Source organism: Ambystoma mexicanum, chromosome 4q (assembly GCF_040938575.1).
Source record: "Ambystoma mexicanum isolate Mex_15411 chromosome 4q, UKY_AmexF1_1, whole genome shotgun sequence".
Classification (NCBI taxonomy): Eukaryota; Metazoa; Chordata; class Amphibia; order Caudata; family Ambystomatidae; genus Ambystoma; species Ambystoma mexicanum.
In genome coordinates, this window is record NC_090928.1 from 966138471 (window position 1) to 966155083 (window position 16613).

Genomic DNA, 16613 nt, shown 5'->3' on the forward strand with positions numbered 1-16613 from the left:
CGTCCGTTTTCATGGAAAGCTCTGTGTTACTTTGGACGGGCAACGGCTTTCCAGGACGTGCCGGTCGGGTTGGCAATGGGTGCCACTTTCGGTACATCTATCTCATCAGCGCGAATGTAGTCATTCTCTCTGGGTTTCCAGCTATCTTCTGTGCTGGAGGTGCCGCTGTCAATCGCCCTGTGCAGTATATCAGGGGCGGGCTATGTTATGGCAGCCAAGCTTTAATCTAGTGTGTGTGCGGCGCTCTACACTGTGTAATCCCTTCTCCTGCGGTGCTCACATTCCGGTATGGCTACCAATTGTCAGCCTTTAAGTCTGCACCTCTGCACCACCCACATCAGCTGTCCTGTCCGCTAGGCTCCACCACAGAGCTCCAGTTTCTGACACCCAGGTCGTACGCCGACCGTGTTCAATGCTCGTCCCCGTCAGTCCTTGGGATTCCCTAAGGCACTCGGTTGGATGTCTTGTACTCACCACAGTGTGCAGTAGTCCACTGCAACCGCCACCGTCATGTATTCGGCTCACAGGTGCTTCCCAGCATAGGTGTAGTGGAGTGGCGCTTCATGCATGAGCCGCCATCTTGGCCGCCTTTTCCAGTGCGCTCGCCAGATTCAAGTCCGACTTGCAGATATTCCGCAGCCACAGAGATGCCCAGCTTTTCTCGATCTGGGCAGCAGAGGGTGTCGGGCAGCAAATGTGGCTTGCAAGGTACAATAAAAACAGGCTAATAAGCCCTGCTTATAGGATCTTTGTAGCATGAGCTCCAGGCCATGCCCCAGCCCCCTCTATCTCTACATTTTCTGGCTATATGTCCCATCCTTCCGCAATTCCAGCATTGTTGCAGCTGTCTGCCATTAAATCCTCCTCCTCCCTGACAGTTCTGAAATCCACCTCGTCCCCCTCCGCTGGGTCCATTCCCTCTTTGGCAAAAATTGTACCCACTTGCATCTATAGGGTATACTACATTACTTTCCTGCACTGGTTGCATCTCTTGTGTCGCCACACCCTCATTAGTAGTCAATACCGCTCCCTCTATTGCTAGTTTTGACAATTTTTCAGAACTAACTTGTCGTTGGCCCACTCCCCTAGGATGGCTGCTAGCAGGCCTTTTATGTCACCTATAGCTAATGTCATTCCTGATGTCATTCTTTCTAACTGATAAATCAATTTTTTCTCACCTGAAGTCAAACTAGGTAATTTACATTTCAACTTATCCTTGTCCATTTGTGACCACGGAATATACTGTGGTCGTCCTCCCCCTTTCTCTAATAATGGGAATTGTGAAAACCCTGATCCATAATCATACCCTCCTACACTTTGTGTCTTCCAGGTGGGGCTAGTCTCACCCATTTGTCTCTGTTCTCGTAGTGACCTTAATCTACTTACATAAGGCGGGGATACATCCCCTGCACTGTGCAACCATGCTTGTTGTCACTCAGTGTATGGTGTTGGATATGGAGTTTTTTCTATAGGGTCCTCTAAGTATGACCATTTTATCCCTTTCTCTACACACAAATCTTTCGAGATACCACCTGCGCCCTCTCTTTGCGCTTTCTCATTTTCTTGCCTATCTTCATCCAACATCATTATGCCCCAGCTTGTATGACATTCATCCCTTTCCACATCATCAATATGTAGTCTACTTAAAGGCAGTGCTCTATACTCATCTGTGAATGCATCACATGACCTTCCTCGTGTTTCCCTCGATAAAGATCCTTCAACATTCTATTGGGTTTTATTCCCATCTTTATCCCTCATTTGCCTATATAAATCCACAATCCTCTTCCCTATGTGTTCCACTTCATGCTCATCAGCCCATGTCTGTATTCTTGGTATCCCTTGCAGTTCCCTGCGGGGCTCTAATGACCCTCTCTCTTGCGCAAATCATTCTTGTGCTTCAATCAGCGCTATGCTTCTATGAAATAATCTATCTCGTCATCCTTTAGTCCCCTACTTCTGTTCATCTCATCTTCCCTTCTTCTCATCTCTCTTTTCTCTAATTCCTCTTGCCTTTTTGGCAACCTGCATACTTGCATTCTCTGCATTTCTATCTCCTTTCGCTTCTTCTCTTCTTCCGTTCGCTTCCTATCTTTTTCTTTCCTTGCCTCATAACTTCTTCATTCTTTCTTTCGCTTCCTCTCCTTTTCCTTCTCTTCGTTGGTCTCTCGTGTTCTCTTTCTTGCTCTTCCCGCTCTTCTCTTTCTTCCCTTTCTCGAGCCCATCAACGCCCTTAGCACCTAACTGAAGTAATATCTGTCCTCCCATCCATTCATTCTGTACTATTGTTACTCTCATAGCCTTGTCTTTCACTTCCCTTTGTCTCCTTGCTTCTATCTCCATCTGGCTGTCCTTTCTTTCATCACGCTGTTCACTTTCAACGCGTGTTGGCATATATTTGCGTTCTCTACTTTTGCTCTCTTCTGCATTATCCTCACTGTTATAAGTGAATGGATTGTATGTCAGATTAACATTCCATGCTGCTGATTTCAATTCCTCTAAAGGATAAAATCCCTATTCCTCAGTATATGTTCTCTTGTTTTCACTGGGGCAAAGAGGAGTCAAAGGCATTATATCCTCCTCCTTATGCTGACTAAGCAATCACTCCTCCTCAGGTGGATCTTCTTTCCCACTCTGATACATTTTTCACAACTCTAAAACTGCCAATCTTTTCTGTAACTTCTTCCCCTTGTATGTAGCATGCAAATATGTTGTCATATGTCGCAATACTGTTTTTGACAACAAACCCTCTTGAGGCCATGCATGGCATGAGTGTTTTATTAGTCGTGCCTCTAACCCACTCTCCGTGATACTGCCTTATCTTGGGTGTGTATCTCGGCAGTGTCCTGCATAGGTGTAAAAGAGGAATGTCCCCCATGATGACAAGTCGATCTCGACTGCCAAAACTTACCAGAGCTTTTATTCTTTTATTTATTTTATACCATTTATAAGTATACAACACTGATTAATTTGAGCAGGCACCATCAATCACCACTTATTACCCAAAAAAATAATTTTTTAACCAATTTCAAAATATGTACAATGATGTCCTTTTTCTTCTTTCGTTTACACTTTCTATCAATTGTAACTGTTTTTTTAGTATTGATGTTTTAAGAGTCTCTGCTTTATTTAATTATTATTCCCCTTTGATTCTCCTTTGATTTTTGCCCTCCTGATTGACGTAAATCTCTTGATTTAAAAATCTAATGATCACCTTAATTGTTTACTATCATTTATATCTCCTAATCTAGACACAATAAAAGTTTTATACTGACATATTTATAACACCATACATATGTGAACTTTTAAATTGTTTGCGTTCGCCTTTCTATACTATCTTAAGTAAATGTATTGCATCTCATTTTTTATTCAGTTTTGGAGTTTGATATGCCCTCTTCTTTTTGGCTTTGCCTCAGGAATCCTTAAATAATACCCCTATATTTGTAGTTTTAGTGCATACCCTTCTGCCCCTCTTGGACCAGGAAGCGAGGTATCTATTTCTCGTCTTTCTGATCCCCAAAAATCCTGTTCCTTCTATACATATATTTACAATACAGTCCCTCCCCCTATTTTTGCCACCTCTGATGTTCTACTTACATCCGTGGCTCAGCTCAAGTCCCTCAGCATCGACTCTTCCCTAATCAAACAGTTTGTCTTCAGTCCGCAAGGGCACCTGCGGGGACCGGATAGAAATTTCATCAAAGGTGCACCTGCCGACCGATTCTTCTCACACGTGTGTGTTTGTGCACCTGTTTCCACAGGTAGCTCCACGGTCTTCTGGCTAATGGTGGAATCAATCGAGAGTCTAGATCTGGGCCTAGGTCGATTAGACCAGAACCATCCGCACTGCTACCAAAATGTGCTCTAGCACCTTAAAGCGTCTCATGTGCTAAATGGAATTACCAATAATGATCTCAGACCCAAATAACCAGACAGGCTCAAATAATATGGCAAAGTACTACTTTATTATTAGAATAAAAATAAAGGAGGGCAATCTGATGAATTCACGCACTCAAACAGAAGTGTGATTAGGCAAAGTTTTTATACCTCGATATGCGTCATCTTTGACGTTCTATGTGGCAAACTAAAATCTATTGAACGGAGTGATTGGTTAAGGTAACATATGTACCTATAGTATATATAAGTGTTAATAACTTCATTGGCTGTTGTTACGCTCACCTAGTATCCACGGGGACGCCACAGAGCCGGGCTGCTCGCTGGTATACTTCTCAGTGGTTCCCATATGTGGTCTGCGGGGAAGGTTCCGCCTGAAAATACAGGAGGGCTGTGGTCAAGACTGGCCGATCGATGTAAGTATCCTCCCTCCACCCCGTATGATTTCAGCCCCTCTGGGCCCTCTCCTCACCTTGTTGTAGAATTAGGCGTGCTCTCCGTCCTGCCTTCTTTGCAGGGGCGCGTTGTCTTTCATGGGCGTGTGCGGTCCAGTTACTTCACTGACGCCGGCCGTTTGATGTCTTTCAGGTAGGTCTTATTGCAGTTTTTTCGTATTGTTGTTATTCCTGCATGCCTTTCTTTGTTTGGTAATGTCTCTTTTCTCTTAGATATGCGGCGCTTCAGCGTGGCAAACTGGCTTTGTTGAGCCTTGCCAGTAAATGATGGCATGTAATGAGCGCTATGATGCAGTAAGTAAGTGCTATGCGCAGCGCTGCAATGTCTTGCCTTTGCTAATCTGATTCACTTCTTTTCTCGTAGGTCGCAATGTTCTCCCAGCGTGTGTGGAATTTCCGGAGCGTTGCCAGCTGAGAGGCGACCATCCAGGTAAGCCTTTTGAGCAGTTCGTAGTTTTGCAATGTCTCTAATGCCTTATTTAATGTTGTCTTAACTTCCTCTTTCAGGTCTTTCGGTCCGGGAGGCGTGCAGATCCAAGGAAGCTGTTCACAGGAGCTGCGAGTGGATAAAAATGAAGATTGCAGGTAAGATGCTGCTGCTAACGATGTTCCTTTTGTCTCCTTGCAGGTTCTGCTTCTCCGAGGATCGTGGGTATAGCTGGACACGGTGAACGTCACGTTGAAGACTGCAAAGTAATGCGAAGCGTGTTTTCTTGTTCGAGTGTGGTTTAAATAGCCCTAACAAAGTAGTCCAGGAAAAATAGTCCCTAGGCCACCACACCCAAAACACTATACCGCATAGCTTGGTTCCTAGGAGCCAACCTATGTAGATGCCTCCATGTTGGCTGAAAGCCTCAAATAAAGTAGTTCCCTGAACACACGGTGCATGAGCCTAGCGCCATAGGTTCCGGGACTGGCCCCAAGAAGGCTTTTGAAGTGGATGCCAGGCCTTAGAGACCCGAGTCCTGATCCCACCTGGCCAATAGGCTTGCTAGTGGAGATTTGGGACAAGGGTCGTGACACGCTCCCCCCTAAGGCCCCTCCCACGTTGTTCCTTCTGTCTGGCCCAGGTTTAGTTGGGAAGTTCTGATGAAACTTCCTGATTAGACGTGGTGCGTGGATGTTCTCACTGGGCTCCCAGGATCTATCTTGGGGTCCGAATCCCTTCCAATCGACGAGATAATATAACTTGGACCTAGAGTATTTAGAGTCCAGGATATCTCTGACTTCGAATTCTGGTTCTCTGTCAATAAGTATGAGCTTAGGTGGTGTCCCAATACGTGTACCGGGTTGCATTGGTTTTAAGAGGGACACATGAAATACCGGGTGGATTTGTAGATTAGGTGGTAAATCCAGTTTGACTGCTGCTGGGTTGATAATTGCCTTGATGGTATAGGGTCCTAAGTATCGGGGATTAAATGTCCGGGTTCCCTTGATGGGTACAAATTTAGCGGCTAACCAAACCTTGTCTCCTACTTGATAGTCAGGGGCTTTTTTTTGGTGTTGGTCAGCAAATTTCTTTTGTTTCTCCTTGGCATAAATAAGATGTTCCTTCGCCTTTTTGAAGGCCTGAGTGATGGTTGTGTGAAGAGTCTTTACCGCTGGCATTTCCAAGCTAGCTGGGCAGTCTAGTATAGAGGTACGTGGATGTCTGCCATTAAGGGTACAGAAGGGCGTTTGTCCTGTACTTGAATGCAAGGAATTGTTATATGCATATTCGGCTATCCATAGTAAGTCTTTCCAATTCCTTTATTCGTGGTGCAGCATGCACCGTAAATATTGCTCGAGCGTCTGATTGGTCCTCTCGGTTTGGCCATCCTTTTGGGATGGTGACTGGTAGATAACCGGACATCAATCTGCACAATAGCACAACATTTTCTCCAGAAGTTGGATACAAACTGGCTGCCTAGATCAGAGACCAGAACTGATGGGAAGCCATGTAGCTTAACAATGCACTCCAGGAACACTTTTGCTAAAGTGGATGTGTATGGGAGGCCTTTGAGAGGAATAAAGTGTGCCATCTTTGAGAATAAGTCCACGACTACAAGAATGGTGTTGAACCCTTGACTGGGAGGTAGGTCAGTGATGAAGTGGAGGGAAAGAGTGTTCCATGGAGTGGGAGGAATATCCAATGATTGTAAGAGACCAGATGGTTTTTGTTTTTGTGATTTATTTTGTGCGCAGACACCACAGGACTGAATATACTGGATGATGTCCTTACGCCAGGTAGGCCACCAGAAGTTCTGTTTCACCTTAGGTAGGGTTTTGGCAATCCCAGGGTGCCCTTCGATCAGTGAATCATGATAACTTGAAATAATATGTTGTTGTAATTCCTTCTTGGGTACATATAGGCGATCCCTAAAAAAGGGTAAGTGGTCCTTGATGGAATATTGTTTTCCTTGAGTTTGCCATGCAAGGAAAGCATCTGGATTCATTGTCCGTTGAATTTCTTTTCGTAGTTCTGCTTGTGTTAAGGCTGTCATGATACCCAAGAGTTTGTCTTCAGGTATAATGGGTACTGGGTCTGGAGTTGTATGTACCATTTCATCAATGCCCATACGAGATAAGGCATCAGCCTTTCCATTCCTGAACCCTGGTCGAAACGTGATTACATAATCATATTCGGCGAAGAAAAGGGCCCACCGCAATTGGCGCGAGGACTGTGCCTTGGCTGTTTTGAGATATTGCAGGTTTCAGTGGTCCGTGATGACTGTAATGGTGTGTCTGGTCCCCAGAAGGTAGTGCCGCCAGGCTTTAAAGGCGGATTTGATAGCCAGGAGTTCTTTGTCAGTGATGGCATAATTAATCTCTGGAGGTGAGAACTTTTTTGACCAGAAGGCCACAGGATGTAGTTGGCCGGTTTCTGGGTCTCTCTGTGAAAGGACAGCCCCCATTGCCATACTGGAAGCATCAGTTTGAACGACATAAGGGAGGTCTGGACGAGGATGTTGCAGGATTGGAGTGGAGGTAAACCTTCGTTTAAGTTCCTGAAAAGCTTTTTCTGCTTCTTCGGTCCAAGCAAACCTTTTATTGTTTTTTCGTAACAGTACTGTGATTGGATGCAGCACCTGAGAGAAGTCTGGGATGAACCGGCAGTAGAGGTTCGCAAAGCCCAGCATTCTTTGTACCCCTTTCAGAGACATCGATGATGGCCATTTCAAAATGGCGTCTACCTTGTACACGTCCATTCTGATGCCTCCTGGAGTAAGGATAAAACCAAGAAACTCTACTTCGGTGACGTGAAAAAAGCATTTTCCAAGCTTTGCATATAAGCGATGTTGGCGGAGCTTGGTGAGGACTGAACGAACGTGCCTGATATGATCTCGTTTCGAGGCTGAGTACATTATGATGTTGTCTATGTACACTAAGGCACAAACATCAATTAATTCTCTGAAGACGTCATTCATGAACTATTGAAATGCCGCGGGAGCATTGCATAACCCGAAGGGCATGACTTGATATTCATACAAGCCGTATTTAGTATGGAAATCGGTTTTCCACTCATCTCTGCTTCTGAATCGGACCAGCTGGTATGCTCCAATTTGGTATAAATCCGGGCATCTTTGACTTGGTCTAGCATCTCAGGGATAAGTGGCAAGGGGTAGCAGTTCTTCACTGTGATCTGGTTTAATGCGCGGTAGTCAATACAGGTCCTCAAGTCCCCTTCCTTCTTCGGTACGATGAACAAAGGACTGGCTGCCGGGGACTTCGATGAGCGGATAAATCCCTTTGCAAGGTACTGGTCTAAATAGGATTTCAAATGAAGGTTTTCTGGTTCTGTGAGAGCATAGATCCAGCTGCAAGGGATTTGTGCACCAGGAACAAGGTCGATCTGACAGTCATAGGGCCTGTGCGGCGGCAATGTGTTTGCTTGGTACTTTCGGAATACATCCTGGAAATCGTGGTATTCACTTGGCAAGATATTAGTTACTCCCAGGGTTGATACTGTCACTCCGGGAGTCATGGGAATACAGACATCGGGTGTCTGCTCTAGATAACAGCAGGCAGGGGAGCAGTTGCTGGGGAAGGTTAATTTCCGTGCCCGCCAGTCTATCAAAGGGTTGTGAGCAACTAACCATAGCATCCCTAGTATTAGCCGGAACAGAGGTGCCTTGATGAGATCGAACGAAATAGACTCCCGATGTCCATCCTGGTACAGCAAGGTTACCCCGGCTGTGCACTGGGATACTGGTCCGGAAGCGATTTCTGTCCCATCCACAGTGGTTACCTTGTCCATGGTCGGCTTGGAACATAAAGGAAGCCCCATCTCTGCTGCCAGTTCTTGATCAATATAATTTCCAACTGCTCCGCTGTCGATGCATGCTTCAACGGCATGCATCCTTGATGACCGTTGGTGGTTAATTAAGATTACTGGTATTCCAAAGTGCGAGGTCAGCAACTCTTTCTTCTCACTCGACAAACTGACCTCTACGTTTGCTGAGCTTGGTAGTTTTCCGATTCGTTAACTTCATCCTTTTCTGTGGCCCCGACTATTCTCCTTGGGGGCTTTACTGGGCAGTCCTTCAGGAAATGTCCTGGTTTCCCACAATACAAACAAAGTTGTTGTTGTCTTCTTTTATCCCACTCTTGTTTTGCTAATGGAGGTCGTATCCCTCCGATCTGCATGGGTCCTACAGCATTTTCTGGCACACGTGATGTGTTGTCCCTTGGTCGAACATACATGGCCCGAGGGTCCGTTTTAGACCGGTCTGCTTTTCGGTCCTGCAACCGGTGGTCTAGCTGCACGACTAAATTTATGAATTCGGTACAGTCTCTGGGGGGATCAACCACCTGGGCTAAGGCATCCTTTAATTCGCCTCGTAAGCCTCGATGGAATAACGTGGTTCTTTTGTTTTCTGGCCACCCAGCTTCGGCAACCAGTCTATTGAAGGTAGCAATGTACGTTAACAAGTCCTGATTCCCCTGTCGGAGGGATAAGAGTTTGTTGTCTAATGCTTGTTCCTGGGTATGGCAAGCAAAAAGTTTTTCCATTTCTCTCTAGAACCCCCCAAAGTCATGTAACAGAGGATCATCATGGGTCACCAATGGCACCGACCAATCCGCTGCACTACCACTCAGGTATGACAAAACAAAAGCTACCCGATCTTGGACGTTTGGAAATTCTCCAGGCCTACAAAGAAAGTGAAGGCGACACTGATTTATGAATGCTGCATACTTCCGTGGGTCGCCTGAGAACCTTTCTGGTGGTGCCAGGGGAACTGTTCCAGGTAATGTGATCTGTACTGGAGTGGGGGTAGTGGATGGTAAGGTGGGGTTTTGCATCAGTGGATTGCTCGCAGGCAGAGGAGTCTGTCCTGCCTGTGATTGCATGAACTGCCTACCGATCTCCTCAGTGCGATCCTTGGTCACTACTAGGTCTCTCCGGAGAGCATTAGTCTCTTGTCGGGCAGAATGAACCTCGGCACGAAGTTCCCCTAACAATTGGGCCAATTGGTCCATTTCCAATGTCTCCATGGCGCCCAGGTGGATTAGTTATGGTAGGCTTTGCGTTCTGTTACGCTCACCTGGTATCCATGGGGACGCCACCCAGCCGGGCTGCTCGCTGGTATACTTCTCAGTGGTTCCCAGATGTGGTCTGTGGGGAAGTTTCCTCCTGAAAATACAGGAGGGCTGTGTTCAAGACTGGCCGATCGAGGTAAGTATCCTCCCTCCACCCCGTATGATTTCAGCCCCTCTGGGCCCTCTACTCACCTTGTTGTAGAATTAGGCGTGCTCTTCGTTCTGCCTTCTTTGCAGGGCGCGTTGTCTTTCATGGGTGTGTGCGGTCCAGTTACTTCACTGACGCTGACCCGTTTGATGTCTTTAAGGTAGGTCTTATTGCTGTTTTTTCGTATTGTTGTTATTCCTGCATGCCTTTCTTTGTTTGGTAATGTCTCTTTTTCTCCCTTAGATATGGGGATCTTCAGCGTTGCGAACTGGCTTTGTTGAGCCTAGCCGGTAAATAATGGCGCATAATGAGCGCTATGATGCGGTAAGTAAGCACTATGCGCAGCGCTGCAATGTCTTTGCTAACCTGTTTTCCTTCTTTTCTCGTAGGTCACAGTGTTCTCCCAGCGTGTGTAATTCCCGGAGCGATGCTAGCCGAGAGGCGACCAGCCAGGTAAGCCTTTTGAGCAGTTCGTAGTTTTGCAATGTCTCTAATGCCTTCTTTAATGTTGTCTTTACCTTCCTCTTTCAGGTCTTTCCATTCCGGGAGGCGTGCGGATCCAAGGAAGCTGTTCACAGGAGCTGCGAGTGGATAAAGATGAAGATTGCAGGTAAGATGCTGCTGCTAACAATGTTCCTTTTGTCTCCGTGCAGGTTCTGCTTCTCCGAGGCTCGTGGGTATAGCTGGACACGGTGAGCATCACGTTGCAGACTGCAAAGTAACGTGAAGCGTGTTGTCTTGTTCGGGTGTGGTTTAAATAGCCCTAACAAAGTAGTCCAGGTAAAATAGTCCCTTGGCCACCACACCCAAAACACTATACCGCATAGCTTGGTTCCTAGGAGCCAAGCTATGTGGATGCCTCCATGTTGGCTGAAAGCCTCAAATAAAGTAGTTCCATGAACACGTGTTTTTCACGTTGCATGAGCCTAGCGCCATAGGCGCCAGGACTGGCCCCAAGAAAGCTTTTGAAGTGGATGCCAGGCCTTAGAGACCCGAGTCCTGATCCCATCTGGCCTATGGGCTTGCCAGTGGGGATTTGGGACGAGGGTCGTGACAGCTGTCCCTTATCTGGTGGGCATGCCTTGAACCACCTCTTAATTCGTATAATACTGATTATAGCAGTAAAAATGGTAGCGGATTGGTCTTTGCAACATTGTATAGCATGTTGCTACATAGACCCTCTGATTAGTCGGCATGCATTCCCAACTTTGGACTTTCGGCTCGTTAGCAGCACATAAGCAAAACGAAACTCAGGTGCCATAAGCAACGTCAGACTACTCTCCACTACCCAATTACTCCATCGTCCCTCATCAGTCAGGCCCAAGCCAAGGCTTCTCCTTTGTAGTTGACCTCAAAACCTGTTCTCTGTTCTGCAACATTCAAGGGAATTTCTTCATTTGGGCTTAATGAATAGGCCTTGTTTTCAACTTCTGAATCACGTGTGAGGAGACCACAAATGTATCAATTTCGACCTTCTATTTGCTGCTATTTGAGTTAATTCACTCCATTTTACATAGGTTTTCTGCATCTTTAATTGTCTAATACTTGGCTCTTGCACATGTTTTTCTCCTTTGCTTAATCTAAGAGAAATATGTCTTACATACTTAGCTTATCCATTTTACTCCCCTTGTGCTTTGCAATTATTCCTTGAAGTAGCCCATTATTGAGGAACCTTTCCAATGGACACTAAATTCTGGACCTCAGCGCCCACCTTTGTATACATATAACTTATTGTCTGTGTCGCATGAGACTGGTAACAACGGAGTAATTATGGTTCCTCCACTCCGTTTTTTTTAAAACTGATTCTAGTTTTGGTTACACTTTTTTTTTGCTCATGCGCCAAATAACACCAAAGAAATGAAACTTGACTCAACTTTGTGATAAAAAATGATATATTTTTAGTGAAATTGCCCTTTAAGATGACATGTGTTTCGACGGTCAACACCGTATTTTTCAAATATGGGCTATACTCAATGTTTGAACATATAATTAACCAACATTGGGAAAAAAACACATGTGAATATTTGTGTTAACAATTATTAGAGATAAACATGAATATACATTAAGCACAAAGTGTTGGGTAGACACAAAAGGAGGGGCATAGGGGAGGAATGATTGGGGTAAAAAAAGTAATAAAACATGAAAAGAAAAAGAGAGAATACAATACATTGATTAGTTTCGTTAATCATCTTAGTATCTATCTCTTTCTTTCTGTATCTTGTTCAATGCAGCTTGGTTATAAAATCTGCCTTACCCAATTTTCCGTCTTGACAAATGTGAAAGAGCCTTTCAGCATGCGAAAATAGTCATGGGTTCAATCCCAGCCTGTCCAAAAAATCTGGTATGAGTATTGTAACCATAAAGATTCAAAAATGATTTTTGCTGCTAGTTAAATGTTCTGCCGCTATCTAAATTAGGATGGTGTTTGAGGCTATGGCAAACGTGTGTACTTTAACAATTTTTAAACAAATTTTGGGCAGTTATGAAGTTAGATTACTGATTCATTCAGTATTTCTAATGCCAAGAAAATATGTTTGCTCAAATTTCACTCACACGTCCACAGTAGTGACCCACGGTTTGTTTTAAAATTCTTTAGCCTTTTGCTGTGATCGCAAGTTTATTTCATTTTCCTTTCTCTCAAATTTGGCCCGAAGAAAGAGGTTCGACAGGGTGATTGCACTCTCATTCCTCCAGGTGCATTGATTTATAGAAACAACACCCACTCTCTAAATGTTACATGATACGCGTGATGGTTTATTAGTTTTAATGCGCATGTGCTGTGTGTAGGCACGGATCGCTATCCGATTTGTGCATACATACTCCCCTGTTAGGGCTTACCTGAATATATCTAGCACCTTGCCGTCCGTACTATTTGGTCCGCGTTCGCCATCGGACTGAAAATAATACCTAATATGTTGTCCTTGCGGTCACCTAGCAACCACCGTAGTCCTTCTTTCGTGTTTATTTCGACCGCCATCTTGTGAGTGTCAACTAACTGTTCTCATGGGGCCTGACCATCTTTTGTCCTTTTTTGATTTTTAGCTGGTCTCGTACCCGAATGGTATATCTTGTCTTACTTCTTTACGTTCTCATTTTCGTAGAGTTTTACAAGGAGAGATTGTTTGCAACCATTATGATATTCGATCGAGTATATCATGACACATTTCTTTAATTTTACTTATCATTTTTGAACAGTTCTTTCTTATTTTAAATTAAACATTCATTTTGTTACTTAAATCTGCTCTATTATATTATTATTTTGGTGATCCACCGACCCATGTAATTAAGACACAAAAGTTTGGGACTGATGTATTAGTAGAAAAACCATTGTTCCGGACATACCATTCATCTAAGGTAATGTAATCCATGTTAGTAGCTGCATGAATATATTCAATCTATTTGCAATGTTTCACTGGTTTAAAGTGGCACTTGAATGTGATATTGGTGCTTTTAACTGCTGTATACGTTGTGATTTTGATACTCAACCTAAGACCAAGTTTTGAACCAATAATCATTACTCATTAAACAAACTTTATAGAAATGAGAACATGTCGTTGTCTGAATTTAGACCTTTCTCCACTGTCCGGAATTTACAAATTAATTTCGCTTCTTCTTGTCTCAAATTAAGTTCTTGATTTCCTCCCCTGGTTCCAAGTGTCACTTTTTTTAGGCCCAGGAACCTAATGGTTTTCTTGTCACTCAGCTGGTGATTCTTCTGCCAGTGATGTGCTAATGGTAGGTTGACATCCTGGCTTCCAATGCTTGACATATGTTCTCAAATCCTTACTCTAAGCCCCCTAATGGTGCTTCCTATGTATACTAGTTCACACTGACATATGATGGTGTAAATAACATATTTAGATTTGCAATTTGTGTTTGATTCCAAACTTGTCCTCAAAAACTGCTGTGTTGTCCATAGCATGTTTGCACATGGAGCATGAACTGCATTTCCTGAAGCCCACAGGTAATTGCGGTAGCCATGTAGGAGTGTTCATAGGTTTTTCATCTGGAAGAAAGGAAGGGCTCAAAATGTTCTTCAGTGTTCTTGCTCGTCTGAAAATAACTGATGGGCTATCTTCAATTAGATCTTTAATATGTGGATCTAGTTTCAACAGGTGCAAGTTCCTTTTTAAAATCTTTCTCAAAATTGAGTTATTTGCACAATAGGTTGTAATGAAGTGTATTTGTTCTGGTTTGCAGACTTTCTGCTTGCTTGGAGTTAAGGTGGCTTCCCTGTTCAGTTTCCTTGCTTGACTACGTGCTTTCGCTATGCTTCTCCTGGCATAGCCTCTAGCTGAAAATTTAGATGTTAACAAATCACATTCTTCATCAAAAAGCTTTTTGTTCCGTGCAGTTCCTCCCTGCTCATATATATTCTCCTTTGGGAATGTTCTTAATTACAGGGTTGTAGTGGCAACTCATTGCAAACAGCGTTAAGCTGGCTTCTGTTTCCTTCCTGTAAGTTCTTGTCTTAATTTGATTGTTGGTGACATGAATAGTTAGATCCAAAAAGTTAATCTCAGATATACTAGTATTCCCAGTAAATTCTATTCCTAATGGATTACAATTTGCTGTTATTCTGAAATCTTCCGAATCGACATCCTAGCTCATAGCTGCAGTTCTATTGAACAAGATACAGAAAGAAACAGATGGATGCTAAAATGATTAATGAAACTAATCAATGTATTGTATTCTCTCTTTTTCTTTGCATTTTTGATTCCTTGAAGTAGCATCATTGATCCCAGGCCAATAGACTCCTCTTTATTCCTCACACAAAGCTGTTTTTCCAGCATCTCCTGACTCTGCAGCCCTGGTCTATCTCTGAGGTAGCTTGGATGGTTTTAATATGAAGTAACCATACAAAAGGGTACAAATGTCAATTGACAAGTACCAACCCTCTTAGCATTTATGGTGTAGAAACACCCAACAAAAAATCAACTAATCCCTTCCACTAGGCAGCAATTACCTGATAAAATGTTGGTCTAGACAAAGACATTATTGATATATTTTCTTTTCTTTTCTTATTATTATAAACTTATCAATATCATCATAAAAAGGTGTATACAAACACCAATACAATAGATTAACTAACAATCGTTAAAATCTGAATTATAATAAAACACCACACCAACCAGTGACCTTGTGTCTCAGAAGCATTCATCGCATACCCTTTCATACCCATTCAAACCAATATCATTCATACTTGTGCAAAAGCAACCACAATCTATATCATATGTTCTAAAAAAGGAAAGAACAATCAGTCTATCCCATAGACCATTGGATGCTAACCAGTATTTCCAGTCATAAAGTGTATCAAATATATTTTAAAAATAGTATATATTGTCAGATTACTTTCAATATATTCAATTGCCACATTGCTTTTTATATAACCCAAGTAGTGTTCAACTCCTAAATGGAGTGGCAACTATGGTCGTGTCGACTCGAGTTTCAGGCAACTGATTGGTTGACAATTTCCAACCAGTGCACCTCATCAAGACATGTAGATATAAAATTACACTTTAAAAAAAAAAAAATGTTTTAAGCTGGTGTGTGATTGAATTCGATTGACAGATGTTCACCTGTATTTATTCTCCATACTCCATCACAACGACGCTGTTGTTGTTAAGCAGAGCTATACCAGATTGGTGAATTAGTTCAGGTGAGAGATAGTGAAAGTTGTTCCACAAACTTGAACCTCACACCGATGGTCAGGGAAAATCAAGGCAATGCTACCTCCCTCTGTTCTGTTCGTGAGTCCCTGTGTCAATATCTCTGTTGTATCTGCTCAAAGTGATGCCCTGTCGATGATCAGGCAATAATCCCAAAGGTACGGAATTATATGTGCACTTCCTCGTTAGTCCAGATAGACATAGAGAGTCTGACAATGCCCCCTTGGGGGAATTACTCCCAGAGTCTGCCACCGGTCTTTTCCAGCAAATTGTATCTAAGTCGGGCCCAAGTTTCAAAATGTAACCGCTGTGTTCCGCAGCAGTCAAATACCCAGCCATTATCCGGTGAAACGTTTCACATGTTTCCTTAAATCCTCTAGATCAAAAATCAAGAGGAGCGGTCAGTATCAACGTCCTGTAATTGTTAATACCAAGTGAGACACTTGAGGAGATTATGGATCACTGCACTTGTCACTTCATATACATTCCTTTGTGTAATTATATAGGGTTTTGGGACTGTTGCTTGATGTGGTGGCTAAGGGTATCCTCAAACCCCTGATTCAAAATAGCATACAAGTAAGTCACCCCTTTGTCATGCACCTGTCCTTAAAGATAATCAATTTGAGACGACTGGTTATTTCTTTACAAGTGTTTTATTAACTAGTTGCCCCTATGTCAACACCGGTTTCAACCTCCTATGGTCCTCATCAAGACAGGGCTAATAGTCATTAGTAACATCATCAAAACATAATCAAGATATTCAATTCAATTACAGTCAATTAGACATACACAAATGAGTGGGCAATGGGGAGGATCAGAGAAGGCAGAGAGATGGGAGATATATATCTTTCATTATTCCGGTAGATAAATTATACATTAGATGTTACACATTAAATACCACCCTTGCTCATCTTAAGTGCTGCTGTGGAG